Here is a 16274-nt window from a genome sequence, read left to right on the forward strand (position 1 = left end):
ACTTATTGAAATAGTAACCCCTCGTCGTTCGATTAAAGTCGAACTCTTCAATTTTTGGCGAAGGCCCTTGGCCTTAAAGGGTATTATTTCGAACTTATCGAAATAGTAACCCGTCGTCGTTCGATCGAGGTCGAACTCTTCTCTTATTGGTGAAGGCCCTTGGCCTCAAAGGGTGTTATTTCAAACTTATCAAATAGTAACCCGTCGTTGTTCTATTGAGGTCGAACTCTTCTCTTGTTGGCGAAGGCCCTTGGCCTAAAAGGGTGTTATTTCGAACTTATCAAAATAGTAACCCGTCGTCGTTCGATCGAGGTCGAACTCTTCTCTTGTTGGCAAAGGTCCTTGGCCTTAAAAGGTGTTATTTCGAACTTATCAAATAGTAACCCGTCGTTGTTCGATTGAGGTCGAACTCTTCTCTTGTTGGCAAAGTCCCTTGACATTAAAGGGTGTTATTTCAAACTTATCAAAATAGTAACCCGTCGTCGTTCGATCGAGGTCGAACTCTTCTATTGTTGGCAAAGGTCCTTGGCCTTAAAGGGTATTATTTCAAACTTATCAAACTAGTAAACCATCGTCGTTCGATCGAGGTCGAACTCTTCTCTTGTTGGCGAGGGCCCTTGGCCTTAAAGGATAATTTTTCGAACTTATCAAAATAGTAACCCATCGTCGTTCGATCGAGGACGAACTCTTCTCTTTTTGGCAAAGGCCCTTGGCCTTAAAGGGTGTTTTTTCGAACTTATTGAAATAGTAACCCCTCGTCGTTCGATTAAAGTCGAACTCTTCAATTTTTTGCGAAGGCCCTTGGCCTTAAAGGGTATTATTTCGAACTTATCGAAATAGTAACCCGTCGTCGTTCGATCGAGGTCGAACTCTTCTCTTATTGGCGAAGGCCCTTGGCCTCAAAGGGTGTTATTTCAAACTTATCAAATAGTAACCCGTCGTTGTTCTATTGAGGTCGAACTCTTCTCTTGTTGGCGAAGGCCCTTGGCCTAAAAGGGTGTTATTTCGAACTTATCAAAATAGTAACCCGTCGTCGTTCGATCGAGGTCGAACTCTTCTCTTGTTGGAAAAGGTCCTTGGCCTTAAAGGGTGTTATTTCGAACTTATCAAAATAGTAACCCGTCGTCGTTCGATCGAGGTCGAACTCTTCTCTTGTTGGCAAAGGTCCTTGGCCTTAAAGGGTGTTATTTCGAACTTATCAAAATAGTAACCCGTCGTCGTTCGATCGAGGTCGAACTCTTCTCTTGTTGGCAAAGGTCCTTGGCCTTAAAAGGTGTTATTTCGAACTTATCAAATAGTAACCCGTCGTTGTTCGATTGAGGTCGAACTCTTCTCTTGTTGGCAAAGTCCCTTGACATTAAAGGGTGTTATTTCAAACTTATCAAAATAGTAACCCGTCGTCGTTCGATCGAGGTCGAACTCTTCTATTGTTGGCAAAGGTCCTTGGCCTTAAAGGGTATTATTTCAAACTTATCAAACTAGTAAACCATCGTCGTTCGATCGAGGTCGAACTCTTCTCTTGTTGGCGAGGGCCCTTGGCCTTAAAGGATAATTTTTCGAACTTATCAAAATAGTAACCCGTCGTCGTTCGATCGAGGACGAACTCTTCTCTTTTTGGCAAAGGCCCTTGGCCTTAAAGGGTGTTTTTTCGAACTTATCAAAATAGTAACACCTCGTCGTTCGATCAAGGTCGAACTCTTCAATTTTTGGCGAAGGCCCTTGGCCTTAAAGGGTATTATTTCGAACTTATCGAAAATAGTAACCCGTCGTCGTTCGATCGAGGTCGAACTCTTCTCTTATTGGCGAAGGCCCTTGGCCTCAAAGGGTGTTATTTCAAACTTATCAAATAGTAACCCGTCGTTGTTCTATTGAGGTCGAACTCTTCTCTTGTTGGCGAAGGCCCTTGGCCTAAAAGGGTGTTATTTCGAACTTATCAAAATAGTAACCCGTCGTCGTTCGATCGAGGTCGAACTCTTCTCTTGTTGGCAAAGGTCCTTGGCCTTAAAGGGTGTTATTTCGAACTTATCAAAATAGTAACCCATCGTCGTTCGATCGAGGTCGAACTCTTCTCTTGTTGGCAAAGGTCCTTGGCCTTAAAGGGTGTTATTTCGAACTTATCAAAATAGTAACCCGTCGTCGTTCGATCGAGGTCGAACTCTTCTCTTGTTGGCAAAGGTCCTTGGCCTTAAAAGGTGTTATTTCGAACTTATCAAATAGTAACCCGTCGTTGTTCGATTGAGGTCGAACTCTTCTCTTGTTGGCAAAGTCCCTTGACATTAAAGGGTGTTATTTCAAACTTATCAAAATAGTAACCCGTCATCGTTCGATCGAGGTCGAACTCTTCTATTGTTGGCAAAGGTCCTTGGCCTTAAAGGGTATTATTTCAAACTTATCAAACTTGTAAACCATCGTCGTTCGATCGAGGTCGAACTCTTCTCTTGTTGGCGAGGGCCCTTGGCCTTAAAGGATAATTTTTCGAACTTATCAAAATAGTAACCCGTCGTCGTTCGATCGAGGACGAACTCTTCTCTTTTTGGCAAAGGCCCTTGGCCTTAAAGGGTGTTTTTTCGAACTTATCGAAATAGTAACCCCTCGTCGTTCGATCAAGGTCGAACTCTTCAATTTTTGGCGAAGGCCCTTGGCCTTAAAGGGTATTATTTCGAACTTATCGAAATAGTAACCCGTCGTCGTTCGATCGAGGTCGAACTCTTCTCTTATTGGCGAAGGCCCTTGGCCTCAAAGGGTGTTATTTCAAACTTATCAAATAGTAACCCGTCGTTGTTCTATTGAGGTCGAACTCTTCTCTTGTTGGCAAAGGCCCTTGGCCTAAAAGGGTGTTATTTCGAACTTATCAAAATAGTAACCCGTCGTCGTTCGATCGAGGTCGAACTCTTCTCTTGTTGGCAAAGGTCCTTGGCCTTAAAGGGTGTTATTTCGAACTTATCAAAATAGTAACCCGTCGTCGTTCGATCGAGGTCGAACTCTTCTCTTGTTGGCAAAGGTCCTTGGCCTTAAAGGGTGTTATTTCGAACTTATCAAAATAGTAACCCGTCGTCGTTCGATCGAGGTCGAACTCTTCTCTTGTTGGCAAAGGTCCTTGGCCTTAAAAGGTGTTATTTCGAACTTATCAAATAGTAACCCGTCGTTGTTCGATTGAGGTCGAACTCTTCTCTTGTTGGCAAAGTCCCTTGACATTAAAGGGTGTTATTTCAAACTTATCAAAATAGTAACCCGTCGTCGTTCGATCAAGGTCGAACTCTTCTATTGTTGGCAAAGGTCCTTGGCCTTAAAGGGTATTATTTCAAACTTATCAAACTAGTAAACCATCGTCGTTCGATCGAGGTCGAACTCTTCTCTTGTTGGCGAGGGCCCTTGGCCTTAAAGGATAATTTTTCGAACTTATCAAAATAGTAACCCGTCGTCGTTCGATCGAGGACGAACTCTTCTCTTTTTGGCAAAGGCCCTTGGCCTTAAAGGGTGTTTTTTCGAACTTATCAAAATAGTAACACCTCGTCGTTCGATCAAGGTCGAACTCTTCAATTTTTGGCGAAGGCCCTTGGCCTTAAAGGGTATTATTTCGAACTTATCGAAATAGTAACCCGTCGTCGTTCGATCGAGGTCGAACTCTTCTCTTATTGGCGAAGGCCCTTGGCCTCAAAGGGTGTTATTTCAAACTTATCAAATAGTAACCCGTCGTTGTTCTATTGAGGTCGAACTCTTCTCTTGTTGGCGAAGGCCCTTGGCCTAAAAGGGTGTTATTTCGAACTTATCAAAATAGTAACCCGTCGTCGTTCGATCGAGGTCGAACTCTTCTCTTGTTGGCAAAGGTCCTTGGCCTTAAAGGGTGTTATTTCGAACTTATCAAAATAGTAACCCGTCGTCGTTCGATCGAGGTCGAACTCTTCTCTTGTTGGCAAAGGTCCTTGGCCTTAAAGGGTGTTATTTCGAACTTATCAAAATAGTAACCCGTCGTCGTTCGATCGAGGTCGAACTCTTCTCTTGTTGGCAAAGGTCCTTGGCCTTAAAAGGTGTTATTTCGAACTTATCAAATAGTAACCCGTCGTTGTTCGATTGAGGTCGAACTCTTCTCTTGTTGGCAAAGTCCCTTGACATTAAAGGGTGTTATTTCAAACTTATCAAAATAGTAACCCGTCGTCGTTCGATCGAGGTCGAACTCTTCTATTGTTGGCAAAGGTCCTTGGCCTTAAAGGGTATTATTTCAAACTTATCAAACTAGTAAACCATCGTCGTTCGATCGAGGTCGAACTCTTCTCTTGTTGGCGAGGGCCCTTGGCCTTAAAGGATAATTTTTCGAACTTATCAAAATAGTAACCCATCGTCGTTCGATCGAGGACGAACTCTTCTCTTTTTGGCAAAGGCCCTTGGCCTTAAAGGGTGTTTTTTCGAACTTATTGAAATAGTAACCCCTCGTCGTTCGATTAAAGTCGAACTCTTCAATTTTTTGCGAAGGCCCTTGGCCTTAAAGGGTATTATTTCGAACTTATCGAAATAGTAACCCGTCGTCGTTCGATCGAGGTCGAACTCTTCTCTTATTGGCGAAGGCCCTTGGCCTCAAAGGGCGTTATTTCAAACTTATCAAATAGTAACCCGTCGTTGTTCTATTGAGGTCGAACTCTTCTCTTGTTGGCGAAGGCCCTTGGCCTAAAAGGGTGTTATTTCGAACTTATCAAAATAGTAACCCGTCGTCGTTCGATCGAGGTCGAACTCTTCTCTTGTTGGCAAAGGTCCTTGGCCTTAAAGGGTGTTATTTCGAACTTATCAAAATAGTAACCCGTCGTCGTTCGATCGAGGTCGAACTCTTCTCTTGTTGGCAAAGGTCCTTGGCCTTAAAGGGTGTTATTTCGAACTTATCAAAATAGTAACCCGTCGTCGTTCGATCGAGGTCGAACTCTTCTCTTGTTGGCAAAGGTCCTTGGCCTTAAAAGGTGTTATTTCGAACTTATCAAATAGTAACCCGTCGTTGTTCGATTGAGGTCGAACTCTTCTCTTGTTGGCAAAGTCCCTTGACATTAAAGGGTGTTATTTCAAACTTATCAAAATAGTAACCCGTCGTCGTTCGATCGAGGTCGAACTCTTCTCTTTTTGGCAAAGGCCCTTGGCCTTAAAGGGTGTTTTTTCGAACTTATCAAAATAGTAACACCTCGTCGTTCGATCAAGGTCGAACTCTTCAATTTTTGGCGAAGGCCCTTGGCCTTAAAGGGTATTATTTCGAACTTATCGAAATAGTAACCCGTCGTCGTTCGATCGAGGTCGAACTCTTCTCTTATTGGCGAAGGCCCTTGGCCTCAAAGGGTGTTATTTCAAACTTATCAAATAGTAACCCGTCGTTGTTCTATTGAGGTCGAACTCTTCTCTTGTTGGCGAAGGCCCTTGGCCTAAAAGGGTGTTATTTCGAACTTATCAAAATAGTAACCCGTCGTCGTTCGATCGAGGTCGAACTCTTCTCTTGTTGGCAAAGGTCCTTGGCCTTAAAGGGTGTTATTTCGAACTTATCAAAATAGTAACCCGTCGTCGTTCGATCGAGGTCGAACTCTTCTCTTGTTGGCAAAGGTCCTTGGCCTTAAAGGGTGTTATTTCGAACTTATCAAAATAGTAACCCGTCGTCGTTCGATCGAGGTCGAACTCTTCTCTTGTTGGCAAAGGTCCTTGGCCTTAAAAGGTGTTATTTCGAACTTATCAAATAGTAACCCGTCGTTGTTCGATTGAGGTCGAACTCTTCTCTTGTTGGCAAAGTCCCTTGACATTAAAGGGTGTTATTTCAAACTTATCAAAATAGTAACCCGTCGTCGTTCGATCGAGGTCGAACTCTTCTATTGTTGGCAAAGGTCCTTGGCCTTAAAGGGTATTATTTCAAACTTATCAAACTAGTAAACCATCGTCGTTCGATCGAGGTCGAACTCTTCTCTTGTTGGCGAGGGCCCTTGGCCTTAAAGGATAATTTTTCGAACTTATCAAAATAGTAACCCATCGTCGTTCGATCGAGGACGAACTCTTCTCTTTTTGGCAAAGGCCCTTGGCCTTAAAGGGTGTTTTTTCGAACTTATTGAAATAGTAACCCCTCGTCGTTCGATTAAAGTCGAACTCTTCAATTTTTTGCGAAGGCCCTTGGCCTTAAAGGGTATTATTTCGAACTTATCGAAATAGTAACCCGTCGTCGTTCGATCGAGGTCGAACTCTTCTCTTATTGGCGAAGGCCCTTGGCCTCAAAGGGCGTTATTTCAAACTTATCAAATAGTAACCCGTCGTTGTTCTATTGAGGTCGAACTCTTCTCTTGTTGGCGAAGGCCCTTGGCCTAAAAGGGTGTTATTTCGAACTTATCAAAATAGTAACCCGTCGTCGTTCGATCGAGGTCGAACTCTTCTCTTGTTGGCAAAGGTCCTTGGCCTTAAAGGGTGTTATTTCGAACTTATCAAAATAGTAACCCGTCGTCGTTCGATCGAGGTCAAACTCTTCTCTTGTTGGCAAAGGTCCTTGGCCTTAAAGGGTGTTATTTCGAACTTATCAAAATAGTAACCCGTCGTCGTTCGATCGAGGTCGAACTCTTCTCTTGTTGGCAAAGGTCCTTGGCCTTAAAAGGTGTTATTTCGAACTTATCAAATAGTAACCCGTCGTTGTTCGATTGAGGTCGAACTCTTCTCTTGTTGGCAAAGTCCCTTGACATTAAAGGGTGTTATTTCAAACTTATCAAAATAGTAACCCGTCGTCGTTCGATCGAGGTCGAACTCTTCTATTGTTGGCAAAGGTCCTTGGCCTTAAAGGGTATTATTTCAAACTTATCAAACTAGTAAACCATCGTCGTTCGATCGAGGTCGAACTCTTCTCTTGTTGGCGAGGGCCCTTGGCCTTAAAGGATAATTTTTCGAACTTATCAAAATAGTAACCCATCGTCGTTCGATCGAGGACGAACTCTTCTCTTTTTGGCAAAGGCCCTTGGCCTTAAAGGGTGTTTTTTCGAACTTATTGAAATAGTAACCCCTCGTCGTTCGATTAAAGTCGAACTCTTCAATTTTTTGCGAAGGCCCTTGGCCTTAAAGGGTATTATTTCGAACTTATCGAAATAGTAACCCGTCGTCGTTCGATCGAGGTCGAACTCTTCTCTTATTGGCGAAGGCCCTTGGCCTCAAAGGGCGTTATTTCAAACTTATCAAATAGTAACCCGTCGTTGTTCTATTGAGGTCGAACTCTTCTCTTGTTGGCGAAGGCCCTTGGCCTAAAAGGGTGTTATTTCGAACTTATCAAAATAGTAACCCGTCGTCGTTCGATCGAGGTCGAACTCTTCTCTTGTTGGAAAAGGTCCTTGGCCTTAAAGGGTGTTATTTCGAACTTATCAAAATAGTAACCCGTCGTCGTTCGATCGAGGTCGAACTCTTCTCTTGTTGGCAAAGGTCCTTGGCCTTAAAGGGTGTTATTTCGAACTTATCAAAATAGTAACCCGTCGTCGTTCGATCGAGGTCGAACTCTTCTCTTGTTGGCAAAGGTCCTTGGCCTTAAAAGGTGTTATTTCGAACTTATCAAATAGTAACCCGTCGTTGTTCGATTGAGGTCGAACTCTTCTCTTGTTGGCAAAGTCCCTTGACATTAAAGGGTGTTATTTCAAACTTATCAAAATAGTAACCCGTCGTCGTTCGATCAAGGTCGAACTCTTCTATTGTTGGCAAAGGTCCTTGGCCTTAAAGGGTATTATTTCAAACTTATCAAACTAGTAAACCATCGTCGTTCGATCGAGGTCGAACTCTTCTCTTGTTGGCGAGGGCCCTTGGCCTTAAAGGATAATTTTTCGAACTTATCAAAATAGTAACCCATCGTCGTTCGATCGAGGACGAACTCTTCTCTTTTTGGCAAAGGCCCTTGGCCTTAAAGGGTGTTTTTTCGAACTTATTGAAATAGTAACCCCTCGTCGTTCGATTAAAGTCGAACTCTTCAATTTTTTGCGAAGGCCCTTGGCCTTAAAGGGTATTATTTCGAACTTATCGAAATAGTAACCCGTCGTCGTTCGATCGAGGTCGAACTCTTCTCTTGTTGGTTAAGGCCCTTGGCCTCAAAGGGTGTTATTTCAAACTTATCAAATAGTAACCTGTCGTTGTTCAATTGAAGTCGAACTCTTCTCTTGTTGGCGAAGTCCCTTGACCTTAAAGGGTGTTATTTCAAACTTATCAAAATAGTAACCTGTCGTCGTTCTATTGAGGTCGAACTCTTCTCTTGTTGGCGAAGGCCCTTGGCCTAAAAGGGTGTTATTTCGAACTTATCAAAATAGTAACCCGTCGTCGTTCGATCGAGGTCGAACTCTTCTCTTGTTGGCAAAGGTCCTTGGCCTTAAAGGGTGTTATTTCGAACTTATCAAAATAGTAACCCGTCGTCGTTCGATCGAGGTCGAACTCTTCTCTTGTTGGCAAAGGTCCTTGGCCTTAAAGGGTGTTATTTCGAACTTATCAAAATAGTAACCCGTCGTCGTTCGATCGAGGTCGAACTCTTCTCTTGTTGGCAAAGGTCCTTGGCCTTAAAAGGTGTTATTTCGAACTTATCAAATAGTAACCCGTCGTTGTTCTATTGAGGTCGAACTCTTCTCTTGTTGGCGAAGGCCCTTGGCCTAAAAGGGTGTTATTTCGAACTTATCAAAATAGTAACCCGTCGTCGTTCGATCGAGGTCGAACTCTTCTCTTGTTGGAAAAGGTCCTTGGCCTTAAAGGGTGTTATTTCGAACTTATCAAAATAGTAACCCGTCGTCGTTCGATCGAGGTCGAACTCTTCTCTTGTTGGCAAAGGTCCTTGGCCTTAAAGGGTGTTATTTCGAACTTATCAAAATAGTAACCCGTCGTCGTTCGATCGAGGTCGAACTCTTCTCTTGTTGGCAAAGGTCCTTGGCCTTAAAAGGTGTTATTTCGAACTTATCAAATAGTAACCCGTCGTTGTTCGATTGAGGTCGAACTCTTCTCTTGTTGGCAAAGTCCCTTGACATTAAAGGGTGTTATTTCAAACTTATCAAAATAGTAACCCGTCGTCGTTCGATCAAGGTCGAACTCTTCTATTGTTGGCAAAGGTCCTTGGCCTTAAAGGGTATTATTTCAAACTTATCAAACTAGTAAACCATCGTCGTTCGATCGAGGTCGAACTCTTCTCTTGTTGGCGAGGGCCCTTGGCCTTAAAGGATAATTTTTCGAACTTATCAAAATAGTAACCCATCGTCGTTCGATCGAGGACGAACTCTTCTCTTTTTGGCAAAGGCCCTTGGCCTTAAAGGGTGTTTTTTCGAACTTATTGAAATAGTAACCCCTCGTCGTTCGATTAAAGTCGAACTCTTCAATTTTTTGCGAAGGCCCTTGGCCTTAAAGGGTATTATTTCGAACTTATCGAAATAGTAACCCGTCGTCGTTCGATCGAGGTCGAACTCTTCTCTTGTTGGTTAAGGCCCTTGGCCTCAAAGGGTGTTATTTCAAACTTATCAAATAGTAACCTGTCGTTGTTCAATTGAAGTCGAACTCTTCTCTTGTTGGCGAAGTCCCTTGACCTTAAAGGGTGTTATTTCAAACTTATCAAAATAGTAACCTGTCGTCGTTCTATTGAGGTCGAACTCTTCTCTTGTTGGCGAAGGCCCTTGGCCTAAAAGGGTGTTATTTCGAACTTATCAAAATAGTAACCCGTCGTCGTTCGATCGAGGTCGAACTCTTCTCTTGTTGGCAAAGGTCCTTGGCCTTAAAGGGTGTTATTTCGAACTTATCAAAATAGTAACCCGTCGTCGTTCGATCGAGGTCGAACTCTTCTCTTGTTGGCAAAGGTCCTTGGCCTTAAAGGGTGTTATTTCGAACTTATCAAAATAGTAACCCGTCGTCGTTCGATCGAGGTCGAACTCTTCTCTTGTTGGCAAAGGTCCTTGGCCTTAAAAGGTGTTATTTCGAACTTATCAAATAGTAACCCGTCGTTGTTCGATTGAGGTCGAACTCTTCTCTTGTTGGCAAAGTCCCTTGACATTAAAGGGTGTTATTTCGAACTTATCAAAATAGTAACCCGTCGTCGTTCGATCGAGGTCGAACTCTTCTCTTGTTGGCAAAGGTCCTTGGCCTTAAAGGGTGTTATTTCGAACTTATCAAAATAGTAACCCGTCGTCGTTCGATCGAGGTCGAACTCTTCTCTTGTTGGCAAAGGTCCTTGGCCTTAAAGGGTGTTATTTCGAACTTATCAAAATAGTAACCCGTCGTCGTTCGATCGAGGACGAACTCTTCTCTTTTTGGCAAAGGCCCTTGGCCTTAAAGGGTGTTTTTTCGAACTTATTGAAATAGTAACCCCTCGTCGTTCGATTAAAGTCGAACTCTTCAATTTTTTGCGAAGGCCCTTGGCCTTAAAGGGTATTATTTCGAACTTATCGAAATAGTAACCCGTCGTCGTTCGATCGAGGTCGAACTCTTCTCTTATTGGCGAAGGCCCTTGGCCTCAAAGGGCGTTATTTCAAACTTATCAAATAGTAACCCGTCGTTGTTCTATTGAGGTCGAACTCTTCTCTTGTTGGCGAAGGCCCTTGGCCTAAAAGGGTGTTATTTCGAACTTATCAAAATAGTAACCCGTCGTTCGTTCGATCGAGGTCGAACTCTTCTCTTGTTGGAAAAGGTCCTTGGCCTTAAAGGGTGTTATTTCGAACTTATCAAAATAGTAACCCGTCGTCGTTCGATCGAGGTCGAACTCTTCTCTTGTTGGCAAAGGTCCTTGGCCTTAAAGGGTGTTATTTCGAACTTATCAAAATAGTAACCCGTCGTCGTTCGATCGAGGTCGAACTCTTCTCTTGTTGGCAAAGGTCCTTGGCCTTAAAAGGAGTTATTTTGAACTTATCAAATAGTAACCCGTCGTTGTTCGATTGAGGTCGAACTCTTCTCTTGTTGGCAAAGTCCCTTGACATTAAAGGGTGTTTTTTCGAACTTATCAAAATAGTAACACCTCGTCGTTCGATCGAGGTCGAACTCTTCTCTTGTTGGTTAAGGCCCTTGGCCTCAAATGGTGTTATTTCAAACTTATCAAATAGTAACCTGTCGTTGTTCAATTGAAGTCAAACTCTTCTCTTGTTGGCGAAGTCCCTTGACCTTAAAGGGTGTTATTTCAAACTTATCAAAATAGTAACACGTCGTCGTTCGATCGAGGTCGAACTCTTCTCTTGTTGGCAAAGGTCCTTGGCCTTAAAGGGTGTTATTTCGAACTTATCAAAATAGTAACCCGTCGTCATTCGATTAAAGTCGAACTCTTCTCTTGTTGGCAAAGGTCCTTGGCCTTAAAGGGTGTTATTTCGAACTTATCAAAATAGTAACCCGTCGTCGTTCGATCGAGGTCGAACTCTTCTCTTGTTGGAAAAGGTCCTTGGCCTTAAAAGGAGTTATTTTGAACTTATCAAATAGTAACCCGTCGTTGTTCGATTGAGGTCGAACTCTTCTCTTGTTGGCAAAGTCCCTTGACATTAAAGGGTGTTATTTCAAACTTATCAAAATAGTAACCCGTCGTCGTTCGATCAAGGTCGAACTCTTCTCTTGTTGGCAAAGGTCCTTGGCCTTAAAGGGTGTTATTTCGAACTTATCAAAATAGTAACCCGTCGTCGTTCGATCGAGGTCGAACTCTTCTCTTGTTGGCAAAGGTCCTTGGCCTTAAAGGGTGTTATTTCGAACTTATCAAAATAGTAACCCGTCGTCGTTCGATCGAGGTCGAACTCTTCTCTTGTTGGCAAAGGTCCTTGGCCTTAAAAGGTGTTATTTCGAACTTATCAAATAGTAACCCGTCGTTGTTCGATTGAGGTCGAACTCTTCTCTTGTTGGCAAAAGGTCCTTGGCCTTAAAGGGTGTTATTTCGAACTTATCAAAATAGTAACCCGTCGTCGTTCGATCGAGGTCGAACTCTTCTCTTGTTGGCAAAGGTCCTTGGCCTTAAAGGGTGTTATTTCGAACTTATCAAAATAGTAACCCGTCGTCGTTCGATCGAGGTCGAACTCTTCTCTTGTTGGCAAAGGTCCTTGGCCTTAAAAGGAGTTATTTTGAACTTATCAAATAGTAACCCGTCGTTGTTCGATTGAGGTCGAACTCTTCTCTTGTTGGCAAAGTCCCTTGACATTAAAGGGTGTTTTTTCGAACTTATCAAATTAGTAACACCTCGTCGTTCGATCGAGGTCGAACTCTTCTCTTGTTGGTTAAGGCCCTTGGCCTCAAATGGTGTTATTTCAAACTTATCAAATAGTAACCTGTCGTTGTTCAATTGAAGTCGAACTCTTCTCTTGTTGGCGAAGTCCCTTGACCTTAAAGGGTGTTATTTCAAACTTATCAAAATAGTAACACGTCGTCGTTCGATCGAGGTCGAACTCTTCTCTTGTTGGCAAAGGTCCTTGGCCTTAAAGGGTGTTATTTCGAACTTATCAAAATAGTAACCCGTCGTCATTCGATTAAAGTCGAACTCTTCTCTTGTTGGCAAAGGTCCTTGGCCTTAAAGGGTGTTATTTCGAACTTATCAAAATAGTAACCCGTCGTCGTTCGATCGAGGTCGAACTCTTCTCTTGTTGGAAAAGGTCCTTGGCCTTAAAAGGAGTTATTTTGAACTTATCAAATAGTAACCCGTCGTTGTTCGATTGAGGTCGAACTCTTCTCTTGTTGGCAAAGTCCCTTGACATTAAAGGGTGTTATTTCAAACTTATCAAAATAGTAACCCGTCGTCGTTCGATCAAGGTCGAACTCTTCTCTTGTTGGCAAAGGTCCTTGGCCTTAAAGGGTGTTATTTCGAACTTATCAAAATAGTAACCCGTCGTCGTTCGATCGAGGTCGAACTCTTCTCTTGTTGGCAAAGGTCCTTGGCCTTAAAGGGTGTTATTTCGAACTTATCAAAATAGTAACCCGTCGTCGTTCGATCGAGGTCGAACTCTTCTCTTGTTGGCAAAGGTCCTTGGCCTTAAAAGGTGTTATTTCGAACTTATCAAATAGTAACCCGTCGTTGTTCGATTGAGGTCGAACTCTTCTCTTGTTGGCAAAGTCCCTTGACATTAAAGGGTGTTATTTCAAACTTATCAAAATAGTAACCCGTCGTCGTTCGATCAAGGTCGAACTCTTCTATTGTTGGCAAAGGTCCTTGGCCTTAAAGGGTATTATTTCAAACTTATCAAACTAGTAAACCATCGTCGTTCGATCGAGGTCGAACTCTTCTCTTGTTGGCGAGGGCCCTTGGCCTTAAAGGATAATTTTTCGAACTTATCAAAATAGTAACCCATCGTCGTTCGATCGAGGACGAACTCTTCTCTTTTTGGCAAAGGCCCTTGGCCTTAAAGGGTGTTTTTTCGAACTTATTGAAATAGTAACCCCTCGTCGTTCGATTAAAGTCGAACTCTTCAATTTTTTGCGAAGGCCCTTGGCCTTAAAGGGTATTATTTCGAACTTATCGAAATAGTAACCCGTCGTCGTTCGATCGAGGTCGAACTCTTCTCTTGTTGGTTAAGGCCCTTGGCCTCAAAGGGTGTTATTTCAAACTTATCAAATAGTAACCTGTCGTTGTTCAATTGAAGTCGAACTCTTCTCTTGTTGGCGAAGTCCCTTGACCTTAAAGGGTGTTATTTCAAACTTATCAAAATAGTAACCCGTCGTCGTTCGATCGAGGTCGAACTCTTCTCTTGTTGGCAAAGGTCCTTGGCCTTAAAGGGTGTTATTTCGAACTTATCAAAATAGTAACCCGTCGTCGTTCGATCGAGGTCGAACTCTTCTCTTGTTGGCAAAGGTCCTTGGCCTTAAAAGGTGTTATTTCGAACTTATCAAAATAGTAACCCGTCGTCGTTCGATCGAGGACGAACTCTTCTCTTTTTGGCAAAGGCCCTTGGCCTTAAAGGGTGTTTTTTCGAACTTATTGAAATAGTAACCCCTCGTCGTTCGATCAAGGTCGAACTCTTCAATTTTTGGCGAAGGCCCTTGGTCTTAAAGGGTATTATTTCAAACTTATCGAAATAGTAACCCGTCGTCGTTCGATCGAGGTCGAACTCTTCTCTTGTTGGTTAAGGCCCTTGGCCTCAAAGGGTGTTATTTCAAACTTATCAAATAGTAACCTGTCGTTGTTCAATTGAAGTCGAACTCTTCTCTTGTTGGCGAAGTCCCTTGACCTTAAAGGGTGTTATTTCAAACTTATCAAAATAGTAACACGTCGTCGTTCGATCGAGGTCGAACTCTTCTCTTGTTGGCAAAGGTCCTTGGCCTTAAAGGGTGTTATTTCGAACTTATCAAAATAGTAACCCGTCGTCGTTCGATCGAGGTCGAACTCTTCTCTTGTTGGCAAAGGTCCTTGGCCTTAAAAGGTGTTATTTCGAACTTATCAAATAGTAACCTGTCGTCGTTCGATTAAGGTCGAACTCTTCTCTTGTTGGCAAAGTCCCTTGACATTAAAGGGTGTTATTTCAAACTTATCAAAATAGTAACCCATCGTCGTTCGATCAAGGTCGAACTCTTCTATTGTTGGCAAAGGTCCTTGGCCTTAAAGGGTATTATTTCAAACTTATCAAACTAGTAAACCATCGTCGTTCGATCGAGGTCGAACTCTTCTCTTGTTGGCGAGGGCCCTTGGCCTTAAAGGATAATTTTTCGAACTTATCAAAATAGTAACCCATCGTCGTTCGATCGAGGACGAACTCTTCTCTTTTTGGCAAAGGCCCTTGGCCTTAAAGGGTGTTTTTTCGAACTTATTGAAATAGTATCCCCTCGTCGTTCGATCAAGGTCGAACTCTTCAATTTTTTGCGAAGGCCCTTGGCCTAAAAGGGTATTATTTCGAACTTATCGAAATAGTAACCCGTCGTTGTTCGATCGAGGTCGAACTCTTCTCTTGTTGGTTAAGGCCCTTGGCCTCAAAGGGTGTTATTTCAAACTTATCAATTAGTAACCTGTCGTTGTTCGATTGAAGTCGAACTCTTCTCTTGTTGGCAAAGTCCCTTGACCTTAAAGGGTGTTATTTCAAACTTATCAAAATAGTAACCCGTCGTCGTTCGATCGAGGTCGAACTCTTCTCTTGTTGGCAAAGGTCCTTGGCCTTAAAGGGTATTATTTCAAACTTATCAAACTAGTAAACCATCGCCGTTCGATCGAGGTCGAACTCTTCTCTTGTTGGCGAGGGCCTTGGCCTTAAAGGATAATTTTTCGAACTTATCAAAATAGTAACCCGTCGTCGTTCGATCGAGGACGAACTCTTCTCTTGTTGGCAAAGGTCCTTGGCCTTAAAGGGTGTTTTTTCGAACTTATTGAAATAGTAACCCCTCGTCGTTCGATTAAAGTCGAACTCTTCAATTTTTGGCGAAGGCCCTTGGTCTTAAAGGGTATTATTTCGAACTTATCGAAATAGTAACCCGTCGTCGTTCGATCGAGGTCGAACTCTTCTCTTATTGGCGAAGGCCCTTGGCCTTAAAGGGTGTTATTTCGAACTTATCAAAATAGTAACCCGTCGTCGTTCGATCGAGGTTGAACTCTTCTCTTGTTGGCAAAGGTCCTTGGCCTTAAAAGGTGTTATTTCGAACTTATCAAAATAGTAACCTGTCGTCGTTCGATTAAGGTCGAACTCTTCTCTTGTTGGCAAAGTCCCTTGACATTAAAGGGTGTTATTTCAAACTTATCAAAATAGTAACCCGTCGTCGTTCGATCAAGGTCGAACTCTTCTATTGTTGGCAAAGGTCCTTGGCCTTAAAGGGTATTATTTCAAACTTATCAAACTAGTAAACCATCGTCGTTCGATCGAGGTCGAACTCTTCTCTTGTTGGCGAGGGCCCTTGGCCTTAAAGGATAATTTTTCGAACTTATCAAAATAGTAACCCGTCGTCGTTCGATCGAGGACGAACTCTTCTCTTGTTGGCAAAGGTCCTTGGCCTTAAAGGGTGTTTTTTCGAACTTATTGAAATAGTAACCCCTCGTCGTTCGATTAAAGTCGAACTCTTCAATTTTTGGCGAAGGCCCTTGGTCTTAAAGGGTATTATTTCGAACTTATCGAAATAAAAACCCGTCGTCGTTCGATCGAGGTCGAACTCTTCTCTTATTGGCGAAGGCCCTTGGCCTCAAAGGGTGTTATTTCAAACTTATCAAATAGTAACCCGTCGTTGTTCTATTGAGGTCGAACTCTTCTCTTGTTGGCAAAGGCCCTTGGCCTAAAAGGGTGTTATTTCGAACTTATCAAAATAGTAACCCGTCGTCGTTCTATCGAGGTCGAACTCTTCTCTTGTTGGCAAATGTCCTTGGCCTTAAAGGGTGTTATTTCGAACTTATCAAAATAGTAACCCGTCGT

The sequence above is a fragment of the Nicotiana sylvestris genome, chromosome 1 (assembly GCF_000393655.2).
Source record: "Nicotiana sylvestris chromosome 1, ASM39365v2, whole genome shotgun sequence".
NCBI lineage: Eukaryota > Viridiplantae > Streptophyta > Magnoliopsida > Solanales > Solanaceae > Nicotiana > Nicotiana sylvestris.